This window comes from Diceros bicornis, assembly GCF_020826845.1.
Source record: "Diceros bicornis minor isolate mBicDic1 chromosome 30 unlocalized genomic scaffold, mDicBic1.mat.cur SUPER_30_unloc_2, whole genome shotgun sequence".
In the NCBI taxonomy this organism is placed as follows: domain Eukaryota; kingdom Metazoa; phylum Chordata; class Mammalia; order Perissodactyla; family Rhinocerotidae; genus Diceros; species Diceros bicornis.
In genome coordinates this window covers 2,755,422-2,779,899 of record NW_026690900.1, presented here as the reverse complement: position 1 = coordinate 2,779,899, position 24,478 = coordinate 2,755,422, and the positions used below count along the sequence as shown (strand labels likewise).

At 39.3% G+C, this 24,478-nt stretch overlaps 1 long non-coding RNA gene across 1 annotated transcript; it reads left to right on the top strand.

The window, feature by feature from the left end:
• Positions 1-23,506: 23,506 nt before the first annotated feature.
• On the top strand, positions 23,507-24,400 carry LOC131402129 (uncharacterized). The gene is made up of 3 exons (XR_009218300.1): positions 23,507-23,598; positions 23,901-23,936; positions 24,307-24,400. It is a non-coding gene; the product is annotated as an uncharacterized LOC131402129 (long non-coding RNA).
• Positions 24,401-24,478: the final 78 nt, after the last annotated feature.

Genomic DNA, 24,478 nt, shown 5'->3' with positions numbered 1-24,478 from the left:
AGCCCCGCAGCAGAGTGGGGTCTGGATCTCACCAGGGGAGAGGAAGAGACTGCTGAAAGGAGTCAGAGGACATGTAGAATTGCTTTTTCAGTCCACAAAAACCACATATACACATATGTGTGTGCATGTGTGTGTGTTACTATACGTGACATGTGTAGATATCTCCTTAGGCTGCATGTTCCACGTCTGCTTCTGCTGCCTCACACCTCCCGCAGACACAGGGCTTTGCAGAGGCTTCTAAGATGTTCCTTTTGATTTTCTTCTTCCTGTTGCTGCAGTTTCCTCTCTTTGTGTATCATTTTGCTTATCCTGACAGCTTTTTGAGAATGTAACCCAGTGCATACAAGGATGGAGATGTGGTTATTGGTGGGTTTTTCCCCCTTTATACTTATTTCTTACACAGAGGGATCAAGAAGCCTAGCAAGGGTGTCACTTTTCAGCGGTAAGTGCCTCTTTATTTATATTCTGCTTGATTATTATGACGAATGATGCCTATGGGATCTGTAGATGGATACACCAAGGCGCTCTGTATCACCTGTCCTGTCTTTCCCCGGCATCCCCACCTTCCCAGAACTGTCCATTATTATCTCTGTCTTGTCCCACTGACTTTGTTGCTTACTTCAAAGAGAAGAACAGTGTTTTTATATTTTCCAGTTTTCTTCCTTTTAGTGTCCAATTTTTAGGGTTGGAAGCTTATGAGACAGCACTCTCCACCAACATACTCCACCGTCTCTGCCCTTCCTTCTGCCTCATCTGCCGCTGTATACTGCTCTAACTTCAGATCTGTTGGGGGGAGAATCCCAGCCTGTACAGAGGAGCCCCTGGGTGAGGGTGATCTTGTGTGCCTACCCCTCACCCATCTGTAGTTGTGATTTAATGTATTTGCTTTAAGCAAGGACTCGAGAGGGCTTTTGTTTTGGTGTTAGTTATTTTTACAAAAGCATGTTAAGGAAGTGTCCTACAAAAAGAATGTGTTTTAGAGAAGTGGATCCTGAATTTTATCAAATGCTTTACATACTTCATGAGCTTATTGTGTTTTTTTCCTGGCAGAAAGGTGAGGACATTAAATGTGAGGATATTAAAAGTTTATCTAATTTCTAAAGTTTGTTTAAGATGATTCCTTGCTCACATCTTCTTTTTGATGCTGGTAACAGGCTCATGTTAACTTCATAATTAATAGAGATATACCTTCTTATTCTATATTCTGGAAGAGTTTCCTGGTAGAGTAAATATCTATTCTTAAGTTTTAGAAATAATTCATCTGTAAATACATCCAACCCACCATATATTTGTAGTTTTCTTTCTTAAAAACTATCTGGAACCCATAAAGAACATTTGTATAACTTTCTATTTTCTTTTTGAGCCAGTTTTTGTAATTCCAGTTTCATTTAAAAAAACAGCTTTATCACTGAGATCCCAAAAGGCATCTCCATGTGCAGATGCACAACATTTTCTCTGACTTCGCTCCTGGTCACATTTTCTCACCTAATGTTGTTGATATTTGTCTTCCCCAAATAGTTTTTCTTTATCAGACTTGTCTGAATGATGCCTATTTTATTGACCTTCCCAAAGAATCAGAGTGACTGATTACTTTTCCTCTGGACTTATTTTATATTTATTTTATACTCTTAATTCTGCTTCAGTCTCTTTTTCCAAATTACTTTTTTATGATTTCTTTCTCCGTTCTCCTTGTTTTGAGTTGAGAGTTTAATTCACTCACTTTCATTTTTATTTACTATTCAAGATATTTAATGGTCAGATATTTTCTCTCAGAACACACAGTTTTCTTCACTTCTTCCTTTCTCTCTCCTCTCTTTCCAGGGCTCCTTGTTACTCTTTTCTAATCATTGGTTTGATTTCCTGTTTCACCAAAGAGTTATTCATGAGAGTGATTAGTGGCTTATAAATTGTCTGATTTGTTTAAGATACGTTGGCAGTTAATGAGCATTTTTGCGTGCAAGTTGGTTAAGGAACTGGATTTCAAATCTGCCTGTTCCTCTGATGAGCTATTGAGTCAGAATTTCTGTGGTTGGCCATGTATCTCTCTTCTGGTGGCTTCAGGAAATGATTACTATGTAGAAATTGCTTGCTGGACGAGGATAGGACCTAATTTTATAATAATATTATTTCTTTCCTTCAGAGTAGGATGTTTGAGACTTATATGCAGGCATATGTATGTGTGTGTACTCCAAAAATAATTAATGATAAATCAAGATTAACAATATATACGATTCTTATATTGACTTTTTTTTGGACTAAGACTGAGAACTTAGGTGAATATTCTTACTATGGTTGTAGTTAGGTTCACTTTACTTCATATTTTTAAAATCCTTTTTTTAATATATGATTGAACATATACTTTTTGACTGCTAACCACCTTTTAGACCCTAAATCTTTTGCCTTCAAATATGTGTACCATTATACACATTCATATATAAAAGTTTCATATTAGTTGTGGCTTTACTTTTGTGAGCACGTGTATGGACTATTACTGACAATTCCCTTTCTTTCAGCATCTATGTTCAGTGTTAGTTTCCTACGTCTTCGTGGAATGTAGAGTAACATTCAATATTGAAAAAGTGATTTAAGTAACTTTAGTATAGTATAACTGATATACGTAGCATTATCTCAGTGGTTCTATTTTTTTGTATTTCGCTTTTTTTCTTTTTTCCTAGTTTTGCTCCATTTAAAGTAATTTTTTTATTAAACTTTTCTTCACTGTGTTGGATATATAGAACTTTTTCACATTCTATTTTAGATTTTTTTTTTCTGAGGAAAATTGGCCCTGGGCTAACATCCATGCCCATCTTCCTCTACTTTATATGGGATACCACCACAGCATGGCTTGATGAGCGCAGCATAGGTCCACACCAGGGATCCGAACCCATGAACCCTTGGCCACCAAAGCAGAGCATGCAAACTTAACCACTACGCCACAAGGCTGGACCCTATTTTACAATATTTTTAATTTGAGAAATAAGAAGAACCCAGAATCTGAAGTCTTGTCTCATTGCCTCCCCAATGTTAGATGAAAAATTAATTAGTATTTTACTTCTTTTCTTTTTCTCCAAATCCAGTGTCTCTAGTTATAGATTAAGCACTTGGGTAAAGATGGTTTTAAATTTTATGCACATTCTTTAAAGTTGTCTGTATTTTGCATTTTTTATAAATCACATTAACACAAAGTACTTAGACAATGGTTTTACTTTCTCAGTGTTCAATTCTTTGGTGTGGTGCTTTTTTTTGAAACCCGTCACCCTCAAACTTGATTAAGGATCTGAATGATCTGCATGGCTTGTTAAAACACAGAAGGAGTGCTGGACCCCACCCCAGATATTCTGATTCTGTAGGTTTCGGGTGGGGCTGAAGGACTAACATCTCCATATTGTGATTGGAATTTCCCCTTCCTAATATTCCTTATTTTTTTTCATTTCACAGGCAGTAAAATCCGTGTCTCAGTGTGAGGGCTGTCCCTCCACAATCATTTGATTCTTCACAGGTGTTATGCCACAATAAACTTCTTGTACTCTTAACTCCACCTCAGCAATTGGAGGCCCCAACTGACATGCAAAAATTATTCATTTTTCCTCAGAAAGGGGTGCTTTATTTTCAGAAAACTCACACAATCTGCAATAACTTTAATATGGATGCTGCTCTCTGCTCTTTAGAGATTGCAATGTATTTTTACAACACCTGCACCATTCTTCCTTGTTCTCAGCATTTAACGCTCTAATATTGGAAATACATGGGGCTTTTGGACATTCTGGACACTCTACCTTCTTCAAGTTTAATTGATCATATCACTTCTAAACTAAGTTGAATTACATTTCGCCATATCATGGCTTGTCACATGACCATCAGGTATATGTATAGTATGTGTGCACCTCACAGAAACAAAATGTTCCTTGAGTGTGTCTCTCAATGATTCTTCTCATAAAGTTTGATTAAATATGTTCTAAATAAAGGTTCTCAGTTTAAGTTTAATGTACCTAATCCATACATACATTACTGGTCTGTAAAATGTTCTATATCATAAACATATTTTGTTGAATAGCATGTAAATTATTTCTATGCCACCAAGGACACACATTTGATTTTAACATTTATTTTCTTTTCAAATGAAATAACGAATTTCTATTACATGAAAGGAATCCAAAGGAGTACCCAAAAGAATGAAATACTATGAATATGGAGGACTAGATACCTTGAAGAGGTTTCCCTCCACATAACAATATCTTCCATAAAATATAATTTTATTGCATTCTTGAGTTCACATGAAGTAAGCCAAATCTCAAAGGACAGAAGAAGGAAACTGTAAGCACTAGACAAATTTGGATTCACCCAGTGGTCAAAGGTCAGTACGATCCTCTAATGAAACGATTTGTCTTTGTGTCACAAGTGACTTGAGGGAATGAATCTGGGAGTCACAGATTACTTGTGAGTCACACAAAAATGTCACTTAGCTTCGTGTCAGCTCACACGACACTGAGCCAAAACCAGTGACATTCTTCTCTGGAGGAAAAGATCTAAACTAAAGCCTTACATTCTGTACACATTAAAATCATACAAAAATGAGCTCATAATCAAAGTTCACCAAACAAATATGGAATACATGCCATTGTCGATAAGTGTCATCAACACATAAGAAAATTAAAAATAAAACAATAGATTTAAACAGTGAAACCTCAAATATGAGATTTACCAACTTCAAGATATAAAATAACTGTGTATAAACTGTTTATAGAAAATGGAACCAGAAAAATTGGAATAACATAATCAAACAGGAGACTCTAGTAATGATCTGACATATTTGGCAAAGGGCTTTATAGAACTTTTAGATATGAAAAAGACATAACTGTTGAGTTTTAAAACTCCATAGATAGGTTCTACAACAGAAGAGAGAATACAAAACTAAATCTGAATTCTGAAGGAAACAGAATGCAGCAGAGAAAGACAAGGAACTAGAAAACGTGACAGATAAGGTAGATATGGAGATGATGAGAGAGAGTAAAGAAAAAGGAGAAATAAAATACTGTACAACAAAAATGAGTCATGAGGGTAAAACTGAAAGTTAAAGGATCTATAAATTTCTCAGGATATGAGAAATTATATCCACTTCAGGCAATCTGGGCTGGTGGTAAAATAGAAGTAGAGAATATAACTCTCACCCAAATAGAGGAGATACAATAGAATATGGAAATCAAGTATAAATCAATAAATTTTAAAGGGAAATAACATAATAAAACTTGTGGAAATATAGAAGGAAAACATATAGATAGTGGGGGCAAAACAGGGATATAAATAATCACAACAAATGTAAATGGAATAAATTCTCTAGTTAAATACAGATTGTTAAATTTGATGGAACAATGACTGATGTAGCTGTGTCATGTTTACAGGACTTGTGAAAAATAAAAAACATGGAAAACTAGAAATTCAAAATAGAATAGAAGATATAAAGATATGCTAGGAAAATACCAATCAAAAACCAACGCAAGGTCGCTAAAATAATATGAGATAAAACAGATGAGGAAAAAAGCATCATTAGGAATTAAGTGTTTAATTCTCACTGGTATATAAGTTTAACTGATCGTGAACATATAGTCGTTGTTATACTACACACGATGTCATGAGAAGATAATATATCCTCAACTAGGAAAGGAAGGAGGAGAAGGAGAAGAAGACAAGAAGAAAAAGAAGGAGGAGGATGGGCAAGTAGAGGAGACGGAGACAGAGGAAGGGGAGAAGTAGAAATAATATATCTTCATAGTGAAGAATTTCAACTTTCCTCTGAGACAAAGAATAACATATATCTATAAATAGAGTATTTGAAAAACAAATTACCAAGTTTGATTTAGTGGATACACATCGAACCCTATACCCAACAAGTGAAGAACACCTATTCTTCAGAAGCACACGGGAAGCATTAACAAGCAGTGAGCATGAACTAGGGTACTAATCAATCCTCAAATAATAGAACACTTGAAATAAGTACAAGTGACTGTTCTATTTTATTCTTGATGGTCTTACAGATCCCAGGCAATAGAGATGCAAAGAATTTTCTTACTCTTAGGAGTTATTTGTGTGTCGAAAGTCTGGAGAAAAGATGAAGACAATATGGGCTATCAGGAATAGGTACCGTTAAAGATGTTAATGATTAATTTTAATTTAATATTTTTTAAATAAGAAATCAATGAAAAGCTTTCTAAACTTTACAATGCTGTGTCTCTTAGATTCCTAAGTGTTTCTAGTCCTTTGATTCCATCTAGATTCTTTCAATTGTTCCTTCCTGTTGATGATTCCTCCTTCATTGGATCTCTGAAGTTCACCTTAGTTTCCTGGTTTTTGATGGTGGCAGATGCACAGGTTTGAGGGGGCAGAGGCTTAGGCAATTTGATTGACAGCTTTCTGTTGCACCATTCTCAACCTGCACACGTCATGCGTCTATGCTTGTCACGTGTATTTCAGTTGTGATTATTCTTCCTCCCCAGGGCTATCTCCAATCTCATGCTAATATTGATGCTCTTCTAAGAAGGAGTTAATGGTGTGCTCATAAAAACAAACATTTTGCCTCCTGAACCAAAGAGCCATTTACAAATCTACTCTGAATGTGATCTGTTTTTCCATTCATTGTACTTTCTTTTGTGTACTGAACCAGTTTCCTTCACGAATGTGGAATTCACTAAGGACCTTCCACAGCTAGAGTCAGGTTATTTTCTTTAGTTATAAATTATAAGGCTTCAGGAGAGCCATCTGTTGCCACAGACGTTCGAGTCAATAGCAAATTCCTTTTAATGAAGTCATTGTATTGCATTTGAAGGAAATAATTTTGAGTATTTTCCCTAAGGATCCCTACCCCTCTATGCAGGTTTCAGTACAAGAACTACCAGTATGTTCTGTCCTTGGTTTTTGCCATTGAGGAAATCAACGGGAACCCTCATATTTTGCCCAAAATGTCTCTGGGATTTGATCTCTATAATGCCCTGCCCAGTGAACAGAGGACATTGGAGAGTTCCCTGATTTGGCTCTCAGGGTTGGGCAAGGACATCCCTAATTAAGACTGCAGGAGAGAGAGCAAGTCTCTAGAGGTCCTTACAGGAACCACCTTGGCAATTTCTGCCCAGATTGGAGCACTGTTGGAACTGTACAAATTTCCACAGGTAAAGCTGGGTGGGATGGGGTGAGATGAAACCATGTCTCCTTTGGTGTCATTCTCAGGTGCCTAAATAGGAGGAGACGAGGAGACTGGGTTTGTGCATGTCTCAAAGGATATGATCTCAAAGGGTACGTGTACAGGATCTTGATGGGCTATGACATTTCCTTTCTTGGAGTAGAGAGAAGGTTGAGGGGGAAGGAGACAAAGCCTTCATGAGATGCTTCTTCAACGTGCAGAAATTCAGCCAATTGGAAGAGGGTAAGATCTGGTGATTTCTACCTAGCAGGTAAAGTCTCTTCTGCATAACAGCATGTACACTCGTAAAAGTGACGTTCTTATGGGGCTCCACAGGTGTTCAAACCAAGCAGTTAGGATTCTTTGTCCAAGAAAAGCACAGGAGTTTCTGTACTTGTTTCACTCCCTAGGAGGTAAACCTAGTCTTGGGTTGTAAGTCATCAAGAAGGCTCTAGTGGCAAGGAGGAAGTGGGCTATGAGTCTATATCAATGCTTTGTGTTACAAAGGATCCCAACATCCTGCATGCCTAATGTTTCAATAGGGATTATCCAGCCTTCTCCCATGCACCTCCTTAATGACAAGAAGACAACTTGTCCTTTCCGTGCCTATCTGGTGCTGAACATCATGGTGAATACTTCATGTAAATGATCTCATTTAATTCTGCAATCACTTTAGGTATAGCTAACATCATTTTGCAGATTGATGGTCTGGGAAAATTCAGAGAGTGCATGAGCTTGGCTAGATTGGACTTTGTACTTGAGATTTGTCTGAATCCTATCACCACTGATCGTCTGGATATTCTTGTCTTTGGGCATTCTCTCTTGAAACTAACTGATATATTAGAAACATTATGATATTGTAGTTCTCCATATGCTTTCATTTGCTTTACTTCATTGGATACTTGTAAGTTACATTATGAATCAAGGATTACAGACAATGAAAGGCTTTTCCCAATTCAGCATTTTTCTCTTTAACACCCGGGCCCAGTTCACCACAGAATGATATGTCTCTTTTAGCTGCACCCCTTTCTGAGGAACATAGAATTTAACATCCTTGCTGGTGACTCAGTGAATTTGGCAAAAGAAGGAAAATCAGATTCAGAGTACACCTTTCTCAACTTTTGGAATTTTCCAGAAGGTCTTGGACTGAAGTTGAAAGGAGGAGAATATTCCCCACATGCTCCACATGGTCAGGAATTGTCTTTATCTGAGGAGGTGATTGAGTGGGCCACAGGAATTACTGAGATGTGTTGAACCCAATCACAATTACTCATACCACACATGAATAACCAAAATCTTGTTGGGGTTTTGTGCCCCCTCAGAGCTTCATAAAGGGCCACATATGGGAATTTAACAATTCACTTCCAACTGAAGTAATTTTTTCTTTTACAAATAATCCAAGATCGAAGCAAGACCTTCACAACCAAAAAGATTGCAAGTTGCTGAAGGTTCAGAAGGTGGTTAGTAATTTTTAGGAATAAATTTTTTTAAAAAATTGTTATGTACATGTTTTTTAGAGATAATGATTTGCACATTTAGTACACTACAGTATAGTGTAAACATAAATTTTTTATACACTAGGAAATCAAAAACTTGTTGTGACTCGCTTTAGTGAAATATCTGATTTTTTGCGATGCTCAGGAAACAAACCCACAATACGTCTGAGGTTTACCAGTGTTTTATATCATACAGTAAGCATGGCATCCAACCTATGAATTGGATTTAGAGATTTCAATCTCCAGTTTGTTAAGGCCCAATACTCTAAAACACTCTAGTTACTGGAAAATTAGGTAAAAGTCACAGCTGTTACCAAGTGGTATCTGATTTTCTCCAGACTCCACACTCTGTATGCAGTGAGAGTTGCAGTCTGGGATTCAGGTAGAGCCCTCAGGAGAGCAAGGCTGCCTGTTGTTTTGACTGCATTCCCTGTCCACAGAATGAGATTTCCAATGAGATAGGGGAGTATATGCCTTGTAGCGATTTTCTCCACTTCTATTTTTTTTTGAAGTGAATCATTTGTCCTGAGATAACTAACATCTGTTGCCAATCTTCCTCTTTTATTATTGGCCCGAAAACTCTACTACATAGTTGTATATCCTAGTTGTAAATCATTCTAGTTCTTCTATGTGAGCTACCACCACAGCATGGCAATTCACAAAGAGATGGTGTGGTTCCATGGCCAGGAAACCAACCTGGAACACCGAAGCGGTGAGCACTGAACTTTCACCACTAGGCAATCAGGGCTGGCTCTCCACCTCTGTTTTATATGCACCGTTCTCCCAAAGAAACGGAAAAGCTCTGATGAGGACTGCAGGGTCCAAATGTTTCCTTCCTCCATTTAGTAATTTAACTTTTATAGCCAAAAAAGACAACTTTTTTTATCATTTCCACCCAAAATGATACACTCTCTCTCTACCTTGAACTAGCTTGCTTGACTCATTTTAGCATCATTGCAGGCATTATCATCTCAAGGAAACCCTTTCTGACCACTCTACAGTAACCTAACTTAAATCTCTCACATGGATTCTAACACATGGTATTGTAAGTCCTTACATTTAAGCTTCTTTAAAGCTACGTTTAGATCACATTGAACAAATCCTTATTTTTCCAGTGTCTGGTGCTGTTCTTGGCATAGAGCAGGAGCTCAGAAATGTTGCGTTTGATTTAAGAAGTAAGTATTTTCATGGTATGCAATGTGCTTAAGGTACAGCTTTCTTCAATGAGTACATACATCTTGGTCTCTGATGTCCTAGAGTTCACAGGTGAGTAGGGGAGACAACAGGCAGTGAGGAGAATTCAAGGTGGAGACATAGGGCTGCAATATTGGTACTCAGAGACCCATGGGATGAAATAAGGGATAGTATATATGTTTGTGGGTAGGGAAGTGTCATGGACTTCTCCATAGAGTCAGTAGCACTAGTATTGTATCAGACTAATGAAGGTGGAATAAATTCTTGGTAGAATTCTTAGACATGGCAAAAAATGGCAAATTAGTCCTGCATTTAATATTCTCGGGAGCTGAGAAAAGGTTCAACATGACTAGAACCCAGACAATGTGGATTTGGGAGTTGGGTCATGAAGTAGAAGAGGGACAGAAAACCAACACTGAAGATTTTTCATATCATAATTAACATCTTGGTATTACTCATATTTTATAATATTAAATGGTGCAATGCTGGTATCCCCTCAATGGTGGCATTTTCTCATTTTATTTTTGTGATTGATATGAAGCTTAATTTCACAACATCTTTTGTATCATTTCAATTTTTTTTTGACATGTACTGAGATTGATGATATAGTCTGGCATATAGTCAATTTGGATAAAGCTTCCATGTGCACATTTGGCACATGGTAATTTTGGGAATATGTTCCATATGCCCATCTAAAGAACACTAAGTCCACTAACTTCAATTTCTACATGCTTGGAGGTTAACAAATACATTTGTAAACAACCCATGATTAATGAGTAAACTACAATGGAAATTAGAATGTATTTCCAATTAAAAATACAATTCATCAAATCTTATGGGGTGGAATTAAAACTATTCTTAGAGAGAAATGTATAATCCTAGATTATATATATTTATATATTATTGTGTATAATATAGAAAAGTTGAAGTTCTCAGTTCTAAGCATTCATCACAAGCTGGAAAAAAGCAGAAAATTAAACACAAAGAAAATAGAACACACAAAATGATAAATATTAGAGGAAGATTTCACAAAATAAAAGACAAACATCGAAAGGATAAATAAAATTAAATTAGATTCTAATAAATGACAAATATGCTCAATAAAATCCTAGTACTAGTGTTCAAAAAAGAGAAAAATCGCAACAAAAAAAATACGAAGGCTTAAAAGGGAGTAATCTGTGCAGATCATATGGAAAATTTTTAACATGAAGAAAACATAAATAACATCATGTTGATACAATGAAAATTTAGAGGAAATTAACAAATTTCCAGGCAAATAAAAGTTACCAAACTGTCTCAAGAAAAATTGAAAAATCTGAATAATGTCATATCTATTAGAGAAATTGAGACCATACTTTAAAATATTCCTACAAAATATTATTGTAGGCTATTTATTTGGTACAAAACTGATGAATCCTACCAAATATTCAAGAAAGAAATAATACACATCTTCTCAAACTCTTCCAGAGAATAGGAAAAACAGAAAACTTTTTAACTCACTTTGAGAGACTAGCTTAACATTGGTACCAAAATCTAACAAATTCATTGCAGGAAAGGAAATTACAGGCCACTTTCTTTCTTTGATTAAATTCATTTATCCTAAAAAAAAAAATCAAATCAAATCAACCTTCAAAATCTAGCTATATTTTATAAGAAGGACATATCATGACCAAATTAGGTTCATGCAATGTAATTCAGCACACTTCAACGGAAGAAGTAAAAAGTTGATGTTATCTTCAGATGATATTATGGTATAAAGGTAAAGTCCGTATAAATTAATGTATTAACTGAGTTTAGTGGTGGCTGAATACAAGGTTAATATACAAAGCTTTGCTTCCATCTACCACTCATAAGGCATTCAAATGTTAAATTTTAAAAAATGACATTTACAACATCTTAAAAGTATGAAGGATGTAGAAATAACTTTAATGAGAGTTTCAAAAGATTTCTGTCCGTAAAGTTATAGAATGGCATTTACAAAAATAGAGGAAGACTGAAAGAAGTGGAAGGATAAACCAAGTTCATGACTGAACAGACTTAAATTTCTACAGATATGAAAACTGTCCAAACTATTCTACAGCATCCACAAAATTGCAGTTAAAATGCTGACCTGTTCTGTGGAAATTACAATTGATAAAATTCTTATGGAAATCATAAAGGAAAAACTTAGCTAAGAAAATCTTGATGACAAAGGATAGAGTGGGAGGACTTACTCTACCTGACATCAAGTATGGTAGCATCACAATAGAGGAGGTTCGTCAAGAGGATAAACAAGAAAAGCAACGGAACCAAATGGTAAGTTCAGATACAGACTGCTTATATAGGGACTCATGTATAGACGACTGATTTACAAGGAAACACTGAGGAGGAGTGGGAAAATGAAAGACTTTTCAATAAACTATGTTGGGTAAATTGGCTGTCTTCATGGAGAAGACAATGACTCGCAACCCCTAACTGACACCATCCACAGAAATCATTATCAGGCAGATTGTAGTACTAAACGTGAAAAGTTAGAGATTTTAAAGGGACTTAAAGAGGAAGGAGCAATGCCCTTGTAGAAGGAAAAAGCATGTATTGATGCCTGCAGGGATGAGTGGGCACGGAACAGTTTCAGAACCACAGGAAGATTTGGGAATCTTAAAAATCAGAGCAGAGGTAGTAGAGGTAGGCAAGACCAAGGTTATACAGTCTTTTTGGTCTTCCCAAGAGTCTGTGGGATTTTTTAATGGAGGATAAACATGATCCCACTTACATGTAGAACTATCACTTGTGATGCAGGACAAGGGCAGGGAACCAGAGTAGAAAGTTCTTGTGATAACATAGGAAAGAGGTGACTAAAATTTTAACAGAAGTGGTGGAAGTGAAATCAAGATGAAATGTACTGGAGATCATTTTAGATGGTAGAAAGGGTCTCATTTTGAACCTTCCTGGGAGTGAGGTCTATGACTTGGTCATCTCTGTTTCCCTAGAATGTAGCATATTATCTGCCTCATGGAAGTTCTCCAATTACTGCTTTCTCATTGAATGAATAAATCTTGGCCATAGCTTACAGAGGTATAGCTCAGAGAGACAGGGATGACTTTTGTTTTTTTTCTGAGAAAAAAGGGCTTTCATGAATATGCAAGATAAATACTGAGAAGGATAATAGCTTTGTTTACTTAACTATAAAGAAGATGGGCAGTATTAAATGGTAACGGTTCTCTGCAGAGCATTCTGTCATTTGGTGCCTGGAGCAACAATGGAAGACAATTGGCTAAACTTACCCAATGCCTTCTTTGGGAGCATGCGAAGAAGAGAGTGACTGAACCTGAGCTGAGGACACTTTGCATCTCTCCCCAGACATGGATCAGTGTGTGAAGTGTCCAGATCATCAGAACGCCAACAGAGACCGAGATCGCTGCCTCCAAAAAGCTGTGACATTTCTGGCTTATGAGGACCCCTTGGGGATGGTCCTGGCCTGCACAGCTCTGTGCTTTTCTGTCATAACAGCTGTGGTCCTGGGTGTCTTTGTGAAGCACCAAGAAACTCCCATAGTCAATGCCAATAATCGGACTCTCAGCTACATCCTGCTCATCTCCCTCATCCTATGCTCCTTCTCTTCATTGGTCGTGCCAACACAGCCACCTGCATTCTTCAACAGATCACGTTTGGAGTTGTTTTTACTGTGGCTGTTTCCAGTGTCTTGGCCAAAAATATGATTGTGGTTTTGGCCTTCCAGGTCAGCACACCAGGGAGAAGGATGTGACAATGTTTGGTGTCAGGGGCACCTAACTTCATCATTCCCATCTGCTCCTTTATCCAGCTGAGTCTCTGTAGGATCTGGCTGGGAACCCCTCCTCCCTTCATTGACACAGATGCACACTCTGAACACGGCCACATCCTCATCGTGTGCAACAAGGGCTAGGTCACTACCTTCTACTGTGTCCTGGGACACCTGGGTTCCTTGGCCCTAGGCAGCTTCACTGTGGCTTTCCTGGCCCGGAACATGCCTGTCACCTTTAATGAAGCCAAGTTCCTGACGTTCAGCATGCTGGTGTTCTGCAGTTTCTGGGTCACCTTCCTGCCTCTCTACCACAGTACCAAGGACAAGGTCATGGTGGCCGTGGAGTTCTGCTCCATCTTGGCCTCCAATGTGGATCTATTAGGCTGCATATTTGCTCCCAAGTGCTACGTTATTTTCCTAAAGCCAGAGATAAAACACATCAAAAGTGTTAAGGAATAAAACACATTTAGGGAGAAAATAATTGAAATGTAAGTAATTTTCATAGGTCACAAGAACTTGCATACACTTGAAAAATCAACTATCACATTTTTCCAGACCCAATTTAAGTACCAATTAACTTACTTTACATCTCCAGTTAACTATTTGCTTTACGTTTCTTTTGGCTTTGTACAATTTTCCTCGGGCATTCAAATGAACAAATACACCAACATTCATACTAATTCTCCTCTAAAATTATGTGGGAGAGATTGCGAAAATGACCACACATTAGTCCTCTCCCTCTGTCTGTTTGGCCATAGCATCCCACGTTGACTCTGGGTAGACTTGGCCTTGTAACTTGCTTTGGCCAATGGGACATTAGCCAATGACATGAGCAAAGGCTTGAAAAACACTTGCTCATTATTGGTACTTGTCCTTCTCTGCCTGCCCTTGGGAAGCCTGAGGCCATCAATATGTGAATGAGTCTAGATAGACTGCACATCTGCATCACTCCAGGTGGCTTCAAGTCAACAATCAGGTATGTGAGTAAGTCCGACCAAGACCATCCAATCCCAGCTGAGCCACCAATAGATCCAGATCAAAATAACTGCCCATTTAACCCACAGAATCTTGAGAAAAAATAAACTGTTCTTATTTGAAGTCACCAAATTTTAGGATGGTTTGTTACACATCAGAAGCTAACTGATACATTATGCTACCATTTAAATATGCCCTCTTATTATTTGTGTAATTATCGCAGATTTCTATTTCTTTATCCAATATCGTAGACTGGAATATTCTTCTCTAGATTAAGTCTCTGAAAGAAAATCAGAGACCATATCATGTTCTACTTTACTTTTTCGCCTTCTTCTTTTCAAGTAGACATTTTTAACCATATATATTAAGATTATCTTCATTAATTTTAAGATTATGCATATTCTTCTATATTCTCATCCAGCACTGTTATACATGGGGGTTTACTATTAATTGTAGCCCTATAATCCATTTGGAATGATTTACTTGTGACTAATGTTAGTTGATGTTCCAGTGTTTTATTTTACAAATGAATATCATTTAGTTTATAAAAAAAAATCACTACATCAATTTAAAGGATGATTTGAAGTATATGGATACTGAACAATGTTTGGAAAACTGATATCTTTGAAACACTGTTTTCAGTCACAAGTATAGTATATCTTTCCATTTAATCAGAGCTTTTACAAGCTTTGTATCTCTTTATAATCTTCATATAACTAATGTGTAGTTCCACTTATTTTAACTACTTATCTTAAAGAATTCATTGCTCTTATGAGTGGAATAATTATTTACATGTTCAAACTAATTCTTGCTCATATAACGGTATTTTTGATGTTTCATATAGGAATCTAGCTTCCTTTCGCATTACTCCACTTATTTACCAGTTCTAAACTTTATAAGTTATGTCCCACTAAAATAATAGATTTTCTCTTCTTCTCTAATATTATTTACCTCTTATTATTTGATTCTCATTTTTTCATGACTGTGCTTTCCAGTGCTACACTGAATCACACTAATGTTTGCCAGGAGCATTTTCTCTTCTTAAGTGTAGTGTAAACCTCAGATAAGTTCCTTGTCAGGGCAGACCAGTCATCTAACAGAGAGAAAGTATAAAAGTGAAGGGGAATCATTTTTAGCTGGAAATCAACAGACTTGATTCTCTTGCCTGTTTGGAACTGGAGATCTTATGACAATGTGGCCAGCTGAGAATCAGAGGATCTCTCTCTAGTCTCAGTAATTAGTCTTGGTCAAATGTCTCACCCTCTTTAGACCTCATTTTCTTCACCTGTAACATGAAGAGTTGGACGAGTCTTTTTGAGTTCTGAAATCCAGTGACAACAAGATACCCTTCACCCAGATGCACTTGACAAAAACCAGAGAGAGTTTTTAGTTTTCTTCCGCATCAACATTATTATCCATATCACCACTTAAAGATATATCAAATATCTACTTTTGCATGACACTGATAAAACAGGTTCCGTACAAAGTCACTGTTCATTGGGATAACAAATCTATAGTTAATTGTTTAGAGGTAAGTATAGAGATGGGCCCTGCTGGAAACAGCAATCAATGGGCCAAAAAAGCTTGCTTTATTTTACAGTGAGGCTGTGGAAACATTCCCTAATATACCAGAATTCTTCTGTACTTAGAAAGTATGAAATAAATGGGATCCTTGAATCCATGGTTACGAACCAATAAGGACATGATTTTTAAAATTTTGTTAATGATGCCATTTGCCTGCTATGGGGCTGTTCTCTGGTGAGTAAAGAGCAGATGTATTCAAGGCCACTTTCATTCCTTTAATAAATATTTACTCAGCGCCTACCACTTGCTGCAAGATAGCAGTCATCTACCCTAAGAGCATTTACATTCTAGTAGGTTGACACAGACCATAAATAAAAAGAGAATCTTGAGGTGATCAATAAAGTTACATATACGTCAAACTTTTTTCATTCTGGACTATTTTTCACCCTTTCCCTTCTTTGAATGATTCCCATAACTCTAAGCATGGACTTGAAACCTCAGAAAGCATTGGTCCCAAGTTTCTTCTCACAACACCCCTGTTTCAAAGACGTAGTGTTTATCATCTGAGTGTATGTCTCTTTAAGACTAAGTTCCTATGAATCAGCATTATTTCATCACTTTCTTGAGATGACGGATGATGTTATGAAGGGAAAACAAAATATCATATTGAATTTATACTCCAAATGATGTGTCTACTCTAATTGTTTTATATAATGTGGTGTGATTTGGGGCAAGTCAGTAACTCCTTCAGAGACAGTGGTAATAATACCTTGAAAAGCATTCTATAGACATTATATGAAACAAATTATAAGAAACTGCTTTGTAAATTGCAAAGCAATCTATTTAAGCTTATTTTTTCTACCAATATTTTCATTTATCCAATCCATTTTGACTCTACACAACCTGCCTAGACTGAGTTTTATAATTTATTCAACAATAATAATAGGTCAAAATGCTTGACTATTAGAAATTTCATATGGTTCAACTTAATTAATAGGGCATCACAATATTTAATTTGGTTATAATTACAGTTAAATTTTTCTTGTTGCCTTACCATGTGCCAGGCACATACTGGGCATTTGACATGTATTCACTCATTTAATCCTCACATCAAAGCTATGGCGACAATACTATTAACCTCTATTGTATGGATGAGTAATATTAGAGGTTATATAATTGTCCAAGGTCACACAGCTTGTACCCAGGCAGTCCACCTCCAAAATCTCATTTAGAGATCCACTAGTGGTCGTGGCGCCTACATCGTAAAAGGATCACCCTGGTATCACTTTGGCCAATAGACCAGAGGGGACTAAGCAGAAAGCACGTGGCTACTGAAATGATCCAGTAAAGTAATTCTGAATACATGATTTCCTTCCTTTTTAAAGCTGAATAATATTCCATTGTATAGATGTCCCAGATTTTCTTCATCCTTTCACCCACAGATTCACAATTAGGTAGTTTCCATTTCTTGGCTATTGTGAATAATATTGCAGTGTATTTGGTCAAATGATTTCCTGACACTTAGGGAGTTTGAAAAAATTCTTCTTATACACATTAGTTACTGTAATGAACTACATTTCTAAATGTCTAAAGTTTAAATATTTGTCATTCTACAGAAATACCTTGCCTAATCATGATTTGTGTTGTTATCAGTTCATGAATGATCTAAGATTTTTGTACAAAAATTTGTTATAATGGTTTTTTTTTCATGTATTCAGGAACCTGGCATAATATGGGTATTCCCTGATTCTTGATTTTTAGTAGAGTTTTCTAATAAGCCTTTAGGATAGGAAGTATCTTCCTAGATGTGAGGCAGAGAGCAGAAAAATAATAAAAATGATAGTTATATTTAATTATATCAAAAGGATATAAAACTGTCGCTTTGCTAAATTGTTTGTACACACCCTTTGCTTATTTATAAGAATGGCACATATCATTTTATTAATGATAAGAACATTCAATAAACAATTTTAATATAAAACAATATCTATTGAGAATTTATATGAAAATTTTAGCAATATGCTGTCACAAATTTCCTCATCTGCAAAATGGAGATAGATAATACCATCTTCCTTATGGGTTGCTGTGAATATAATCAAGAGTAATGTACGTAAAATGCTTATCACCATGGTGGTGGGAAAGTGATGCCCCATTCATTTTTCCTCCAGGATGATGACAGCTTTTTTTACGCTTGAAGTCTGTAGTTTTCAAAATATGTTCTACTGTGTAAAGTGAATCCTTTTATAAATTCTTTGTAGAGTTAGATGATCCCTTTGGAATACAAATTCAGGCTCCCGTGTGTGTGTGTCTATACGCACATCTCTCAAATAATACTTCAAGCCTTATATTGAAAAGCTACCTTCCCCACTCTTGACTCTGGTTCCAAAAACAACTTGTTTAATTTTCTGGTTGAAAATCTATATTTCTAAATTAGCTACTCATACAGCATTTTCATTTTTCAGCTTTTGACTATTTATACTTTCCTTCTTCTCTGAAACAATCAGCATGAAGTGCTCTTACATATGTTAAAAACATAATTCCCCTTGCCCAATATAACTATTTAGTGAATTAGGATAAATCAAAATTCAATATCTACTGTTTTATAAATGTTTACCATTTTATAGCATATGAATCTTATCCAGAGATGTGCTACATCAGATATTATTAATACATTTTCTTTCTCACTTTTTCCTTTGACCTTTTAAATGGGAAAATTCCCTTGTTTCTTTGTTGTCTTCCTCTGGATTCATCACTGGTTCATCTCCTTCCACAGGAAACTCAAATCTCTTTCCAGCAACTTCTGATGCATGAGACAATTGATGTGCTTCAGGTTTTGCTTGGGGACATCCCTCTTGGGCTTCAACATATACACAGGCCCACATATGCACAGTATGTCTGGAAGGATAGAGGAGAAAAGGATGTTTATCTCTGTGCAAAAGGACTGGGAGACAGTGGTAGAGTGAGAATATTTTAGTGACTTTGCAACACTCTTTGAAGTTTTCCTATACGTGTATCTACGAGGCAGTGGCCTCCATCCCCCCAGATTTTATAATTAAAATAGCGTTATATCCTGATCTACTGGCTTGGGACAGCATGTTGTAGAGAAATGTGAATATATGATCCAATTTTTAAACGAAATTAAGAAAAGCAAACCCACACAAACAATTTATAATTTTAAATATGGGCACATCATTCTATGAGTCTGTGTAAAGGTGGGGAAAGGAATGAAGAAAAGCTGTTCAACATCCAGCCACCTTTACAGTTAAGGGTCCAGGGAAAGCCACACCTCCAGCCCTGCCCTTTTTAGCTCATTTCCTCCCCCTGTGAAGTCGGCCTAACTTATTTCAGCCCGAGCCCCGCCTCTTCCTCCCCCTGGAATTGGTCTCCGCCCACAACGTTCGGGCCTGGCTCCGTCCACAGCCTGGTCTCCGCCCACACCCTTGTCCCCACCCACATTTCCGCCACTAGAGCTGGTTTCCACCCACAGCCCAGCCCCTAGACCTGTTCGCTGTCCCTGGTGCTGACCCAGCTCGAGACCTGGCCTCTAACTCACTCTAGAAACTAGACATTTCCCCCGAGGCTGGGGTGCGTGGCCCTTCCCCGCCCCGCACGCCGCCTCAACCCGGAGCCCCCAAACGTCCGTCCTCCCCGAACTTCTGTCCTCCCCAATGCCCGCCCGAGACCGGAAGTGGAAGCGCGGGCGGCGCCATGGATCGAGCGAGGGGGCTTCGCGGTGTGTTCCGTCTTCTAGGCGCAGATCGGATTCTCGTGGACATTTGGTCTCAGGGGCGGGGCACGGTGAGCGGTGGGCGGTCCCGGCTCGGGTAGGGGTCCAGGGAGGGACCTGGGCTGCAGGCAGCCCCGTCAGTGACCGGCGTCACTCCGTCCCCCTGCAGCCCCCTTTCCCCAGGGCTGTTCACTCAGGGTCCCCGGGGCTGCTGTTCCTCCAGGTTCCGGGCACCGCAGTCCCCTCCTCAGAGTCCCCGTCACCGTCCTCCGTGTGATTTTGTTCCCAGAGGGCTTATCCGCGTCTGCAGGCGGTGTTTGTGTTGTTACAAATGGGGGTGCTCCTGGCGTCTAGAGGGGGAGGCAGGAATGCTGCTCAGCATCCTCCAGGGCCCAGGACAGCCCTACAGAGATTTAGCCGGCCCCAAATGTCAGTGGTGCCAAGGTTGAGAGACCTGTTCCAGGGCCTGAAAATCTCCTGAGCCCTGAATGAAGTGTGGAAATTGTTGACAAGTCAGCGAGTCACTAAAAGGGTCCCTAAATGACAAGCTTGTTTAAAGGGTCCAGAATCACCAAAAAGTCTCTGTCCAGCCAAGTGAGTTGAGCGACTCAAGTGCACACAGCACGAAGCTGCTTTCTCCCATCTCGGGGAGCAGGTGGCTGGATAGGAATCGGGAAAATCCAGTCACAGCCTACAGTTACAGTTAAATCAGTAAATACAAAAAAAGAAGAGTGAATGGGGTGGCCTTTCCATGCAACACCCTATATAAGGCCTCAAATGTTTGTTTGCCTTTTTTTTCCCCCCTCAGACACGAAAAGCATCCGTGGAGCTCAAGTTTGAGGTGAAATCAGTCTCAGGGTCCACCTGTCTTCACTGATCCATGGATTTCTGTTTGACCAAGTGAGTACCCTGTGGACTTGGTACCAAGAGGTTCTGGCAGCCTCCGCTGTGCAGAAGACCTGTCACTGGAGTTTCCTGGACTCGAGTTGTCACCACATGGACTCACTGAGAGTGAGGGTATCTTGAGAAAAATTATTGATGTCTGATGGATTATATTCAAGGGAAAGATGGTAAACTGTGTGTGGTTCTGTGTGGTAAATATTTCAGTAAGTACAGTCATATGCAAATAAGAACATATGAAACAAACCTAAATAACTGCAAATATGTATTATAGTAGAAAATATAGATTTACTTGCATTGCATAATACTCAAAAGTCAGGATTTATATATATTATAAATACAGAAATGTTTTGCATGTGTATGTAGTATTAGAAGACATCCTATTAAATATTAGCAGGGATACTCAGCAACATTCCTTAGAACCATTCAGTTTGACTTCTAAAGTCCTATAAATCCTCCACAAAAATTTGAAATAGAGGAGCATTCAGGGAAAAAGATCATTGGAACTTCTTTGTATTAATAACAAATTTAAAAGTGAATATGCCAGTAGCAAGATTTATTTTGAGCATTTTTTTCTTTATGACATTTCAAATCATTTAGAGGAATACTAAGCAACACTGTAGAATGAAGGGAAGGGCACTAGTCTCCAAAAAGACTGTCCTCACCACCTTGCCTTCTAAAGGGAATTAACTTTTGTTTCTTGAAACTTTTCTAAAATAACGGTCTGGTGATTCACGTTGCAGAGAATCTTGTTAAGTAATTTTGTATTTAGTTGTTGGCTTCTACTAATTGTGTGTGTGTGTGCCTTTTTCATTCTAACATTCTTGTGACATTCTTGAGGGGAATGTGTGCTTGTCATGCAATAGATAGTCTCTGAGTGTATAATTTATGGTGACAAACCATCCTCGTTTATTCAGGACAAAGGGGTTTTCCAGGACACAGGACGTTTAGTGTTCAAACTAGGGCAGTCCTAGACAAACCGGGATGGTTCCTCATCTCATGAGCCAGGCCCTGGGACACATGCATGGAGACCTGGAGAACCAGAGAGACCTTGTCCCACCTCCATGGAATTTATATTGTATTTGGATTTTAGACAGTTAATGATGAGAGTGATGTGGGAGTCTGTCACAAGGAGAATCAACCGGAGGGGCCAGGGAAGTCCTCTTGAGAAGGACTGATATTTAGCTTGAGAGCTAGAGTTGGGACTGGATTTAGCTAGTTGGAGGGTTAGACTGGATGAGGGTGTGTGAGTGTGTTCAAGAGAGCGTTTCCGGCAGAGGGACCCGCATGAGGACACCCCTGAAGCAGAGAGCCTGATGTGTCCATGAACTGAGAAGAGGGATGGCTGAGCCGAGTCAACAGAGGGGGAGGGGTGTGAGCCACACAAGCGAGGGGGAAACAGGCTGGACCAGATCAGGGGTGACATGGGACTCTGTTCTAAGACCAGTGGGAAGACTCTGGAGAGATGCGAGTAGAAGGATGATGTAATTAGCATTTGGTCTAATCACCGGGGTTAAAATGGACTTCACGGTTAAGAATGAAGACTTAAGAGGCAAAATGGGAGGTGCTGGGAATAAGATTAGGAATAAGATGATTGTTCCCTAGGCCTGGGTGATGGCTGTGGAGTAGGAAATAAGTAGAAAGAAAATACCTTGGAGTGTAGAACCGAGAGAACATAACGGTACTTTCTTACCTGTGTCGGGGGAAGAGGGAGAATCTCCCTCTGCCCTTTCCCTTAAGGTTCTTCTGGCTGGCCAAATAATCAACGAGACAGGTTAGTAAGAGAAAATAATACCAAGTTTAATAACATGTATACATGGGAGAAAGCAGGGACACTGCGTTTCTCAACACAATAGCAGAAATTCTCGTCTTAAATATCATTTTTAGCCAACGACAAAGGAGAATTTTGGGGGTGGGGGAGTCAGTTACAGGAGATTACCACTAAAGCACAGTAAACAAGAGTAAGGTTTATTATGTAGCTCAAGGACTCACCTTCCACATTGATAAGTCACTAGAAATGAGCTCATCCCCCTCTCTTCTCCAAACAGAGAGGGAGATACCTTTACAAATGGAGATTTCCCTTATAAATGTAAATGATTGTCTGGCAACTCTTCGCAGGGTCATCCAGAGAATGCGACCAGAGAGACAGAACTTCTGATAAGAGGGGCTTGTTGGTGCCTTTCCTATTGTAATATTTACCCTACGTTATCTTTGCAGCCATCATGATAGATCTGTTCCAGGAAGAAGCCACCATGTCAAATTCTTTAGGCAGTTAGTGGGGGAGGTCAAATGTCCCTAGAGAAAACAACCAAGGTAAAGAGATAGATTTCAAGGTGGCCAAATCTTGATCTCCCACACCTGCATGTGCCAGATGTCACAGGGAACTGACTGTGCTCCTTGCTGCTGTCCGTGCAAACCTGCAGGTGACCCCTTGCCCAGGTCTGTGTGTTCACCCCTCTTTGCCACTCACATGCCCCCCTCCACATCCTAAAGGAAGTCAGGCCTTACTTGTGAGGGGGTTGTCTCACACGGGAGACACCTAGAAGAGCCCCTGCAGGCATCAGAGCAGCCCCTTCAGCATCTCCCTCAGCCTCCTCCCTTCCCCTCTCTCGCCTTCCACACCCAGAAGGACACCTGCTCAGTATTCCACTTCCCAATGTTCTTAGTCCCCCAGGATTGAGAAGGGTGGGGCAGCCACTGGGGTGGACATCATCTGCAACTTCCACTCTGACCCGTGCAGGTCCGGGGCTGGACACAGAGTGACTCTACTGGGAGTTGAGCCATGAGACCCAGGGCTTCTCCCACCTGGGTTCCTTCACCCTGGACGGGGACAGCCTCTACGTCACTGGTGAGGGGCTGTGCTACAGCCATGCTGTCTCTCCCAGTTGGAGTTCTGTGTTGCCTCCTTTGCTCTAAAGTGAGCTGTGATCCATCTCTCTATCCTCCCAGGCTGGGTTCACTCTTGGAATCACTGTGTGATCACTGGGTCCAGCCACCTTCCATCTCGTTGCCTCCCCCCTCAACACCCCTCCCCTCTTCCCCTCTGTTTTCCTCTCTGCTTTTCCCACAAAGGTCCCTACATCCTCCCTCTCCTTAATCCTTTATGATCACCCCAACTCTTGCTCAGCTCCTCTCACCTTCTCTCCACAGGTTACACCTATGGAGCCGTGGCCCCGACTACAACCAGTGAGTATTCCTGGCCCTGATCTCCTGGGTCCCGTCCACATTTGGGGTTGAGGAGCACATGTTCTCCTACACCTGCTGTCCTTGGTGAGGGAAGGACCTGGAAGGGCCCTAATTCATCCCTTCTCTCCGTCCCGTGTTCTGGTGGAGAGTCCCAGGCCAGGGTGACAAAGCCTTAGACAGTGACATGTTCTCCACCACATTCTGACCCCATGTGATTTTCACTTTAATTCTGCTAAAGCGCCACCCTTGGTCCTCCTTTTCCACGTATCCCATCCGTCTGTCCAGTTTTCTGCCCATCCATCTGTCTCTCCTCAGAGTTCAGTCTCTCTTGTTCACCTATTTCTCTCTCTTGGGCTCCTCTCATCCACAGGCTTGCTCATCTCTCTACTCACACAGTCACCCGTCCGATCACTCTCATTTATGCTTCATCTGTGAATGGTGGTCCTGGGACAGCCACTGCTGGAGCCCGGGTGAGCCTGGGGTCTCCTCCCACTCTATCCGCCCCTGAAGACAGCCATCGCCACAGCTCCCGAGCCAGCCAC